Consider the following 13,148-nt stretch of genomic DNA (forward strand, 5'->3'; position numbering starts at 1 on the left):
GTAGTAATTTCTCTTTTTCTGATTTTGTGGGCTTCTATTTAACTTTTGTTTTTCACCCCTTATCATCCCAAATTAAAGGATCAATTAACTCCGGGGCACCTGAGTAACTGATCTTTGGTAACTTGATAACTTACATAATTTTAGGAGAATTAATTAAAATATGTTAAACGTAATGGAAGCTTAGAAAGCCCTATCTTTTTCCAGATGGCTACCATGTGTACCCTTTAAACTTGAACTTTTAGCCAAAGTCTTTAATATCAGAAAAAGGCAGATTTTTTTAAACTCATTTTTATTATAAAATATATACACCAAAGAGCATATAAAACATAAAGATTTTTAAAATAATGACTAATGTAACATCTATGTACCCACCAGCTTGAGAATAATTTCTTTTATATACATATATATATATATATATATTTTTTTTTTAATTTTTTGGCTGTGTTGGGTCTTCGTTGTTGTGCGCAGGCTTTCTCTAGTTGTGGCGAGCGGGGGCTACTCTTTGTTGTGGTGCGCAGGCTTCTCATTGTGGTGGCTTCTATTGTTGCAGAGCACAGGCTCTAGGCACGCAGGCTTCAGTAGTTGTGGCACGCAGGCTTAGTTGCTCCACAGCATGTGGGATATTCCCAGACCAGGGCTCGAACCCGTGTCCCCTGCCTAAGCAGGTGGATTCTTAACCACTATGCCACCAGGGAAGCCTGAGAATAATTTCTTAAATTAACTATTTATGAAAACTGTCAGATGAATTGTCTGTTTTCCAGTTGAGCTTTCACAGAATGGTTTAATTAAATACATAAGTCTATTAAAATCCACAGCTCTGATCATATCTACTGCAGAGCACTTATTTCCAGAATTGAAGATAGTTACTATAGAGTTAGGAGTATACTATTTTTCAGAATAGTGGAGAGCTAATTAGATACTTATGGCTTGTAAAAATAAAACCTCATGATTTTTAAAAATATTTATTTATTTCAAATTTATTTTGTTATGCTGGGTCTTCGTTGCACCTTGTGGGCTCTTTGTTGCAGCATGCGGACTTCTTAGTTGCGGCATGAGGACTCTTAGTTGCGGCATGCATGAGGGATCTAGTTCCCTGACCAGTGATCGAACCTGGGCCCCCTGAATTGGGAGCGTGGGGTCTTACCTGCTGGACCACCAGGGAAGTCCAAAAGCCTCATGATTTTTTAATGGAAAAGTGTGACTGGAAACTACAGTTCTTTAAGATTAATTTCTAAACTCAGAAGTGAGGTCATGACACAATCTCTAGGCAAGTTTCTAAGATTTTTCTGGGCAATAACTACCTTAACTGGGTAAGGAATAAATCTCAGATGAATATTAATTTCTTCTTTGAGTGAGATTTGAGCTAAGGGTAAGTTAACATTTATCAAATGGAATCTGTATTAGTTTTATCTATTGCTGCACAACAAATTACCACTTAGTGGCTTGAAGCAATAAACATTTGTCTCACAGATTCATTTCATTTTGAATAATTTCAATTGCTGTATCTTCAAGTTTACTGAGCTTTTCTTCAGCAGTGTCTGGTCTGCTGTTAAACGCATCCAGAGTGTTGTTCATTTTAGACGTTGTCGCTGTTGTTTACCTCTAGAAGTTTGATTTGGGTCTTTTTTATATTTTACATACCTCTTCTTATCATGCTTGTACTTTCCTCTACCTATTTGAAGATATGGAGTATATTTATAATAGCTCTTTTAAGTATACCTCACAGAGTTTATGGGTTAGGAAGCTGGGTATGGCTTAGTTGGGTCTTCTGACTCTGGATCTCTGGCAAGGCTGCAGTCAAGGTGTTGGCTGTTGTTACAGTCTTCTTAATGCTTGACTAGACCTGGATCCACTTCTATTTCACTCAGGAGGATGTTGGGAGGAGTTAGTTCCTCTCAGGGTGTTGCACTGATGGCCTCAGTTCCTCACTGGATGTTAACTGGAGGCTGCCCTCTGTTCTTTGCCACCTAGACCTATCCATTGGGCAGTTCACAGCATGGCAGTCTCCTTCATCAGAATGAGTAAGTAAGAGATCAAGAAAGAGAGGAAGATGGAAGTCATAGGGTATTGTAATGTAATCTCAGATAGGACATCACTTTTGTCATATTCTATTCATTAGAAACAAGACACTAGGTCCAGTCCACCCACAACGGGAAGAAATTACACAAAGGTGTGAAATCCAAGAGGTGGGGATCATTAGGAGACTCAAAAAGGAGCAGAAGATGTTTTATTCCTGGGCAGTTAGTGGAGGATAATAACCACATCCCTGGCCCATTGACAGCCTCATATAGTAGCATTTCTACTTTTATCAGTAGCCTTGTGGGCTCGTTTCATCCATTTGTCAGGAATGCTGACCATACAGCTTTTAGGTGATTACGATCCAGGAATGCCTACTGGAGAGGTCACTGTATGATAGTCCCTCTTCGGTTGCACCACCCCATATGAAAACTGTGTTTGAAGCTTTCCATGCTTTTTGTCAACCTAGAGGTGATTATCTTTCTGTTTGGAAAATGTGAGCTAACTCATCTGAAGTGATTTTTTAAAATCTCACAGGGAAAAATGTATTTATTGTTTCATTTTGAAACTTTTCTTTTAAAATAATTTCTTCTGAGTTGCTGTCTCTGCTCTGTCATTCTGTGACTTGTGCTGGAAAATGATTCTACTTGGTTTTGGCTTCATTATAGTAACAAGTGACTACTTGAAAATTAAGTTTTATGCTCAATGCCTTCCATAATTAAGCTAATTTGTCATATTTTACTTATGAGCAAAATTGCAGTTGTACGGTGGGTTTTTAAAACGCTGCTAGACCTAGAATGTGTTTAATACTTGAAGCTGTAAAATCGAGATATAATAAATGACTAAAAGAGTTTTTGATGTGTTTTCTAAAAGCCTTTGAGGAGCTACCTAAGTTGCTTAACTGTTAGATACTTTGGCAAAGTATCATGATTGTTTTCCTCATTTCTCAGTTGTTCGTTTTAGGCTTTTTTTTTCTGCTTCCCACTTTTTTAGCTTCCTCCATCTTGTGAAATGATTCAGAAATTTTTTTAATGTGGATTGTTTATTCAATTAAGAAAATATTAGGAAATAAAAAATTTATGGTATCACTTCTGTTATCAGTATGGATGGCATAACAGGGACCAGAACTAGTCTCCCACCTAAAAAAATATTAAAACTGAACAAAATGTGTGAAGCAATAGTTTTCATGTAGCAGATAGCAGGCAGTGCAGGACAGTGATTTCTCAGGAAGGAAATAAACAAGCTGAGTCCTATGATTGCCTCTAGCTGCAGGAGATCTTGCAGCCTGCAGCATAAGGAGAAGGAACCCAAACAGAGATCACCTACCCCTTTGAGTTGAGGAAACAGAATTTGAAGATCTGGGAGGTGAAGGCATCAGATTTTGATGGTGAAAACCAGAGGAAAGAGCTGCACAGAAGAAGAGCTTGGATCTTCAGCTGAGTATTGGTCAGTACATGCATGTGAGAAAACTACCATGGCTGGAGAAAGAATCACTGGAAAAGAACAAACAGGACACAACTTGGAGTCACACAGGCCAGGAGTAATTTGTGTTCCAATCAGAGAGAGTGGAAAGACCTCCTAACATGTAGTGCATCGAATAGAGACTTCAGAAGGTTATTGCCTCAGTAGTTGGGCCAAATAAACCCTATATTAAAGGCTGTTCTGGACCTGCCCAGCAAAGCTTAAAAGTAAGCTTCGAAAGGATCAAATTGTTTTCAAGTAATGTAGCTGCATCCCAGAACAAAACCCCCAAATATGTAAAATTCCTTTACATTCCTTTGCATTCCTTCGTATTCCACAAAAACTCCAGCACAATGGCATCTAGTCAAAAATTAGGAAGTATTCAAAAAGAGCTGGAAAATACAATCTGTAATGAGGAAAAAAATCAGTCAATAGAAACAGTCCCAGAAATGACACAGATGATAGAATTAGTTAAATTAGTTAGGGATATTAAAACATCTATTTTGAGTATAGCTCCATATCTTCAAAAAGGTAGAGGGAAGTACAAGCATGATAAGAAGAGGTATGTAAAATATAAAAGAGACCTAAATCAAACTTCTAGAGATAAACAACAACAATGTCTAAAATGAACAACACTCTGGATGGGACTAAGAGCAGACTGGTAAACTATATATATTTTTAAATATTTATTTATTTGTTTAGGCTGTGCCGGGTCTTAATTGTGACATGTGGGATCTTTGTTGCGTCATGTTTAGTTGCGGCATGCGGGATCTTTAGTTGTGGTATGCAGGCTCTTTAGTCGCGGCATGCAGGCTCTTTAGTTGCAGCATGCAGGCTCTCAGTTGCGGCATGCATGTGGAATCTAGTTCCCTGCAGAGATCAAACCCGGGCCCCCTGCATTGGGAGCACAGATTCTTACCCACTGGACCACCAGGCAAGTCCAAGGTTTAGTGAACTATTGCTATGAAGACATAGCAATAGAAATTATTCAAAATCAAGTGCAGAAAGATAAAAGACTGGGGGAAAAAAAGAGTAAAGCATCATTGAACTGAGGGATGTCATGCAGCCCAGCATATATGTAGTTAGAGTCTTTAAAGGGGAGGAGAAAGATGGAGGGAGGAAATAAATATTTGACAAAATAATGACCAAAATTTCCCCAAATTTGGTGAAAAGTATAAGCTCACAGATCCAAGAAGCTCAACAAATCCCAAGTCAAAGAAACATAAAATATAACACACCAATGCTCATCAAAATGAAATTGCTGAGGACCAGTAACGCAAAGAGAATATTAAAAGCAGCCAGAGAAACAAGATACAATTACAGAGAAACAAAGGTAAGAATGACAGCAGTGCAAGCCAGAGTACATAAAGCAACATCTTTAAAGTACTGAAAGACAGAACTGTCAATGTAGAATTCTGAATCCAATAAAAATCTTTCAAAAATGAAGTCAAAGACATTTTCAGATATGTAAAAGCTTAGAGAATTCATTGTCAGCAGACCAGTTGAAGAAATGGAAAAGGTAGTTCTTTAGGCACAAGGAAAATTATAACCTTGTGGAAATGTGGATCTACACAAAGAATTGAAGAGCTCTAGAAATGGTAAATGTGTGGGTAAATATAAAAGTCTTTTTCTTTTAAAATATTTTTGAAATAATGGTCTGATTAAAGCAACAACAACAACAACATATCATGTGATCTATATGGAACTAAATATGTACGACAGCAATAGCACAAAGGCTGGGTGGGGACAGAGGGAAGTATATGGTTATATATGACAAAGGGAATATATATGGTTAATATATAGCACAAAGTCTGGACGGGGACAAAAGGAAGTATATGGTTATACAATCTTTATACTATACAGGAATTGGTATACATTTTTGTTTTTGGCCACGCCGTGTGGAATGCCGGATCTTAGTTCCCCAACCAGGGATCGAACCCATGCCCCCTGCATTGAGGACACAGAATCTTAACCCTGGACCGCCAGGGAAGTCCCAGGAATCACTATGATATTATGTAAGGTAGCCTGTGATGAGTTAAAGATGTACACTGTGAACCCTAGAGCAATCACTAAAAAACCCAAAGATCTATTGCTAATAAACAGATAAAGATAAAATAAAATCATTGAAAGTATTCTAATTAATCCAAAAGAAGGTAGGACAAGGGAAAAAGCAAAGAACAGATGAGACAAATAGAAAACAACAAGAAAAGTGGTAAATTTAAATTCAATCCTGTCAATAGTTATAGTAAATGTAAATGGTCTAAACACACAGTTTGAAGGTAGAAATTGTCAGAGGCAAGCATTAGCCTAACAACCAGATCAGACAAAGACATTTCAAGGAAACAACAACTACAATCTACACACCAATATCCCTTGTGAACATGGATTCAAAAATGCTAGCAGGGGCTTCCCTGGTGGCGCAGTGGTTGAGAGTCCGCCTGCCAATGCAGGGGACACGGGTTCGTGCCCCGGTCCGGGAAGATCCCACGTGCCGCGGAGCAGCTAGGCCCCTGAGCCATGGCCGCTGAGCCTGCGCGTCCGGAGCCTCTGCTGCGCAACGGGAGAGGCCACAACAGTGAGAGGCCCGCGTACCGCAAAAAAAAAAAAAAAAAAAAAAAAAATGCTAGCAAATCAAACCCAATAATTTATAAAAATGGTAAAACATCATGACCGAATAAGGTTTATCCCAGGGATATGAAATTAGTTTAACATTTGAAAATCAAACAATTGAAGTTCACAATTTTTACAGACTTAAAAAGAAGAATCATGTAATTGTGTCAATAAATGCAGAAAAATAATTTGACAAAATTCAATATCCACACATGCTAAAATTCTCATCAAACTAGGAATAGAGAGGAACTTTATTTAACTAATAAAAGACATGCACAGAAAACCTATAGCTAATATCATACTTCAAGGTGAAAGACAATGCTTTTCCCTCAAGACTGGAAACAAGACAAAGAGATTTGTTCTTACTACTTAGGTTCAACATTTTACTGAAAATCATAGCTACTGCAATAAGGCAAATAAAAGAAATAAACGTGTATAGATTGGAAGAAAAGAAATAAAATTGTTTTTCTAAAGAAATCAATAAGAAACCTACTAGAACTAATAAATGAATTTAGCAAGATTGCAGAATACAGGTCAATATACAAAAATCAATGGTATTTCTATATACTAGCAACAATTAGAAATTGAAAAAAAATTAAATACCATTAATTGAAAATATTAAAAATATGAAATGCTCAGGAATAAATTTAACAAAATAATTACAATATCTGTACTCTGAAAACTATAAAATATGCTGAGGGAAATTAAAGGAGACCTAAGTAAATGGAAAGATATACCTTCTTCATGGGTGAGAAGATTCAGTATTGTTAAGGTGTTTATCCTCTCCGAATTGATCTCTAGAGTCAATGCAATCACAATGAAAATCCCAGCATGCTTTTCTGTGGAAATTTACAAGTGGATTCTGAAATTTGTATGGAAATGTAAAAGACCTAAAATAGCCAAAACAATTTTGAAAGAAAAACAAAGTTGGAAGTTTTACAATGCCTTATATCAAGACTTATTATAAAGCTATAGTAATCAAGATAGTGTGATATTGGCATAAAAATGGAAGAATAGACTAATAGAACAGAATAGAGTCCAGAAATAGACACACATTATATGGCTAAATGACTTTTGACAGAGTTTTCAAAGCAATCCAGTGGAAGAAGGAATAATCTTCTCAAAAATGGTGTTGAATAATTGAATATCCATATGCAGCAAAAAAACCCAAACTAGTTCTCTACCTTATACCACATATATATGTATGAGCTAAAAGTGTAAAACTTCTACAAAAAAACATAGGAGAAAATCTTAGTGACTGGGTTAGACAAAGATTTCTTATATAGGAAGGATCATAGAAAACACAAGCTATAAAGAAAAAATTGATAAAGTAGACATCATTAAAAACTTTTGCTCTTTAAAAGACACCACTGAGGAATTGAAAATTCAAGCCATAGACTGGGAGAATTATTTGCAAAACATATCCTATAAAGAATTTGTATTCAGAATATATTTAAAAACTCTTACAACTCAATAATAAGACAACCCAGTTTTAAAATGGGCAAAATTTTTGAACAGACATTTCTTCCCCCAAAATATACAGATGGCAAATAAGCATGTGTAAAGATGCTCAACATCATTAATCATTAGGGAAATGAAAATTAAAAGCAAAATGAGATACTTCTATATACCCATTGGAATGCTTAAAATGAAAACTGGCTATAGGAAGTGTTGGTAGAAGAACTGGAGCTTTCATACACTGCTGTTTGCAATACAAAATGATACATCTACTTTGGAAAGCATTTTGTCAGTTACTTAAAAATTTAAACTTATATCTCTCGTATGACCCAGACATTCCAGTCCTAGGTTTTTACCCAAGAGAAATGAAGGCATATAATCGCACAAAAACTTATACACAAATGTTTATAGCAGCTTTACTTGTAATTGCACAAACTGGAAACAACCTGAAGTCCATGAAATGGTGAATGGGTAGAAAATGGTAGTATATCCATACCATGGAACACTATTCATCAATAAAAAGGAACAAACTATTGACACATACATGGATGGATATTAAAATCCTTATGCTGAATGAGAAAAGTTTGACCAGGAAAGTGTATGCGGTATGATTCCATTGATATAAAGCAAACTGATCTATCATGACAGAAATCAGATCAGTGTTTGCCTGGGGCAGGGGTCAAGAGAGGGATGGATGACAGAGAAAGAAATCTCTAGAGGAGATGGAAATGTCTATCATCTTGATTGTGGTAACGGTTTCAAAGGTGTATGCTTATGTCATGGTATAGTTACTAAACTTATTGCAACTTATTGTATGTTGATTGTACCTCAATAAAACTGTATGGTTTGATACCAATATTAACATGAGATGTAGTACATAGAAGAACTAGTTAGAAATTCTAAATGTGTATCTTAATAGAGCCCTACAAATTGGTTTCTACAAATTGTTTTACCTGCAAAAACTGTAGTCCTTTTGCCGTAATCAAAGACATATTTTATCAGTGCCACCTCCTTCTCACACAAGTCACTCTGATCCTTCGGTTTTGGGTATGTATGCATCTACCAGTCCCAGTAGCTATGATCAGTTTCCCAGCAAACTCTTATAAAATACAGAGAAAAAAGGACAGCATATTCCACTGCTTTTAGGCCTGCTGTTCATTGGTTTTTGGAAGATTTGCTCTCTTTTAGAACCTGGTCAGTCAGACATGTTCATAAAACCTTGTTTCAGGTCTACAATTATAAATGTAAGAGTTATCTTTAGTGCTAAAAAATGTATGGGGTTTCCCTGGTGGCGCAGCGGTTGGGAGCCCACCTGTCGATGCAGGGAACACGGGTTCGTGCCCCGGTCTGGGAGGATCCCACGTGCCGCGGAGCGGCTGGGACCGTGAGCCATGGCCGCTGGGCCTGCGCGTCTGGAGCCTGTGCTCCTCAATGGGGGAGGCCACAGCAGTGAGAGGCCCGCGTACCGCAAAAAACAAACAAACAAACAAAATGTATGAAAGCTATGAAAATTCTGGATATCCATCCAGGGACCTCAGTGGACTTACATGAGAGGAGGAATAGAAGACCACTGGTTTACAGTGTTTTCAGACTTATAACTTTCTGTCCACATGTATATGAAACAGTAGGTGATAGTACTAAAATTATCTCATTCCTCCTAATGAGCCTACTGAGATTAAGACAATTTTTAATACAATTATTTGCCTTCTGAAAATCAAGCATGTACTTGTTAAACTAAGTACAGGTAGTTCTCTCACTTTATAATTTAATAATATCAACACTGCTGTGCTAAATAATTACCCAACTGTTACAGGACAAAGCCACAGATTATTTACAACCTAAGGTACTTTTTTTTCTACCTCATTTCCTTGTTTTTTAAAAAAACAGTTTTATTGAGACGTAATTCACATACCATACAATATATGGTTTCAACCAGTTAAAGTGTATAATTAAACAGTTCTTAGTATATTCACAGAGTTGTGCAACTGTCACCACGATGTAATTCTAGACTATTTTTATTACCCCTAAAAGAAACCTCGTACGTGTTAGTAGTCATTTCCCATCCTCCCTCTGCCCCACTCTCAGTCATAAACAACCACTAATGTACTTTCTGTCCCTATAGATTTGCCTGTTCTGGACACTTCACATAAAGGGAATCATACAGGGACTTCCCTGGTGGTGCAGTGGTTAAGACTCCACGCTCCCAATGCCGGGGGCCCGGGTTCGATCCCTGGTCAGGAAATTAGATCCCACACGCATGCTGCAACCAAGAGTTCGCATGCTGCAACTCAGGAGCACACCTGCTGCAACAAAGACCCGGTGCAACCAAATGAATAAAATAAATAAAATAAATATTTAAAAAAAGGAAATGCTGTGGTTTAAAAAAAATAGACTCATATAACATGTGATCTTTTGTGACTGGCTTCTTTCACATAGCATATGTTTTAAAGATTCATCCATGTTGTAGCATGGATGAATATTTCATTTCTTTTTATTCTGAATAAGTTAGTTCTATTCATCAGTTGGTGGGTATCTGTTGCCCCTACCCTACTTTTTGGCTATCATAAATAATGTTCTGTGAATATTTGTTCATAGTACAAGTTTTTATGTTGGCTGTATATTTCCCTTTCTCTTGGATACGTATCTAGGAGGGGAATTACAGGTCATATGGTAACTCTATGTTTAACATTTTAAGGAACTAGCAAAACTTTTGCAAAGCAGCTACACCATTTTTTATTCCTACCAGCAATATAGAAAGTTTCCAATGTCTCAACAACAACCTAAAGTACTTTTCAAGTTTCATTTTATCCCATAAACTGTGGGTCTCATGTTGCCAGAACACAGATATGTTTTAAGGAAGTTGCTTTCCCACTTTGCATAGAAGCTCCAAATATAATTTTTCTTTCTCTAAGAAAATGGAGTTAGACTAGTTTATCCTAAGGTGTCCTCTAACTCTAAAAGTCTATCCTTCATCTTCCAACAGAAAGAATGGCTCTTGTTATTTGCACCTTACAGTTTGACCTAAATAATGATGTCTGTTTGGCAAGGAAAAATAAACAAAGCTGGAGTCCAAAAACTGAGTCATTGTTTTAAGGAAATCATGTATAGTCTCTCTCTACTAGTTGCCCTTTCTGCCTGTCAGCCAAAATCCTGGCCTATTTTCCATGTTTCCAGTTGATTTTGAAAAGCTCAAGTATGATTTTATTATGTATGTACAATTTAGTAAATGGGGGAAAAAAAGGAAGAGACTGAACCTACTTTCTATGTAGGTAACTTTCAATGTGAAAATAGAATCACATTAATAATTACCATCTAGGATGTTATATTCATAGTATCAAGCAACACCAATAAAAATATTAAAGCCATATTATGCTTCTCTTTTATTCAAAAGCCACAAATTTTGAACTATGACCTAGTTGTCATTTTTCCACTTGGGTTGAAGGCCCAACAGATTTACACATCAAGGCTGTAGCTCATACGTTTGACAGTTACTCAAGCATGTTGATGAGGAACCCAAAGGCAAAATGAAGATGCTTCTCTCCATCAGACTCTGTAAATTTTGTCATTAATATTAGGCCATGAAATGTAAAATATAGAGGCAGCATAACAAAAGAGCATAGGCATTGGAGTTCAGACAGAAAATTGGGTTGAATCTTGTCTCTGCCATCTACTAGATGAACAACTTTGGAAAGTTTCTTACCTTCACTAAAACTCAGTTTACTCAGCTGTTACTCACCTGTTAATAGCTCTTACTTCACTGGGTTGTTGACAGGATCAATAACACACTGTGCACAGGTAACACACCGTGCCTAAAATATGTGTTAATAAATTTTAGGTTTTTTTTTCCTGAAAATGTTCGTTGAGGGCTCAGGATTTAAATATATATTACCTTCCTGGTCTGGGAGTCTGTCTTGATTTAGGTCAGTATGGAAGTGTCTTAACAGAGCCTAGTTAAGAATTGATTCCTTAGCTTGTGATATTTTCCTTCCATTAGATTTAGGTGAGGTTTTTCATACATTTATTTTCTTCTTAGTCTACAGAATTACATTTTCATTAATCCATGTTGAATGTATTCCTAGGAGTTTATCTTGGGCATATTTTTCTTTTCCTCATCTTCCCAAAGAAAGCAGAAATTTGAGAAAATCAATAAGTTTTAGACAATTTAACGACCAGATGATGATCATAGTTGTTGACAAAAAGCAACGTAATGGGGCTTCCCTGGTGGCGCAGTGGTTGAGAGTCCGCCTGCCGATGCAGGGAACACGGGTTCGTGCCCCGGTCCGGGAGGATCCCACATGCCGCGGAGCGGCTAGGCCCATGAGCCGTGGCCGCTGAGCCTGTGAGTCCAGAGCCTGTGCTCCGCAACGAGAGAGAGGCCACAGTGGTGAGAGGCCTGCATACCGCAAAAAAAAAAAGCAACGTGAAATTCGACTCTCTTAGAAATGAGCATTGATACAATCGCTTGATACAGTTATGATTATTATATCTGTCAGTTTTCTTGGGACACCTCTTTAGATAAAAAGACTAAAATCAATTTCTAATTCTATTTACGTGCTTTTTCATGTGTGTATCTCAAGATATTCATCATTCAGTTAATGTACATAATACTCCTGTGAAACTCACAGTTTGAAAACATGAATTAACTTATTTTACAACTGGGTGAACTGCAGCCTAAAATGGTTGAGCTGCTTAAGGCATCTGGACAAGTCTAGGGAAGTTAACAGCAGCCCAAGTTCCAAGGCCTGTATAATTAATATTGTAACCAAGAAATGAGTTCCTCTTAAAAGCAGAAAACTGTTACTGTGCTAACACATCCCCAGTGAAACCCTTAAGGGTGTTTTTTGTTTTGTTTTGTTTTTCTGTTTGTTCTCCTGGCTCTATTCTTATTTATTTACATGAAAAATGTTTGGAACTTTGTCTCAACCAAATCCTTCTCTTCAATGCTAATAATATTGTTTATCTTGTGTGTGTGTGTTTCTCACTCTTGGTAGGTTCCTTTTCTAGCTGTTTTCTTAATTTTTGCTTCCCAGCGTTCTTTTTTTTTGGCCATATACTTAGTATTTAACCATTTTCTTATGCTGATAGTACGAGATTCCATTTATTAGATTTCTTGCTATTATCTTTTGACTTAGTAAATTTGCTGTAATGCCTCATTGATTTTATGTATCTTTAGAATGTAATTTAAAAAATTCTATTCACTCTGGGTCTTTGTACTCCCCCAACAAAGTCCCAAGGCCTCCTAAATACCTCTGACTCTTCTTTTCCCTCCATCCCCAGAGATGCTATCTTAGTTCATTCTTACTGGATTCACTGGACCACCACAGTGGCTTTCTGACAAGGATATCCTCTTGCCTGTTGTTTTTAATCATCATAGATAATGTCTCCAGAATCATGTTTCTATAGTTTTGTTTTTCACTGCTGTGGCCTCTCCCGTTGTGGAGTACAGGCTCCGGACGCGCAGGCTCAGCGGTCATGGCTCACGGGCCCATCGGCAGGCGGACTCTCAACCACTGCGCCACCAGGGAAGCCCAGTGTTCAAGTTTTGACGTTTCACTGTATTCTTGGGAAAAAAAAAGTTTTGCTTCTCCTGATTTCAAAAGAAA

Source organism: Aethalodelphis obliquidens, unplaced genomic scaffold, assembly GCF_003676395.1.
Source record: "Aethalodelphis obliquidens isolate GAN/ISIS:26980383/991018 unplaced genomic scaffold, ASM367639v1 scaffold10, whole genome shotgun sequence".
NCBI classification, from domain to species: Eukaryota; Metazoa; Chordata; class Mammalia; order Artiodactyla; family Delphinidae; genus Aethalodelphis; species Aethalodelphis obliquidens.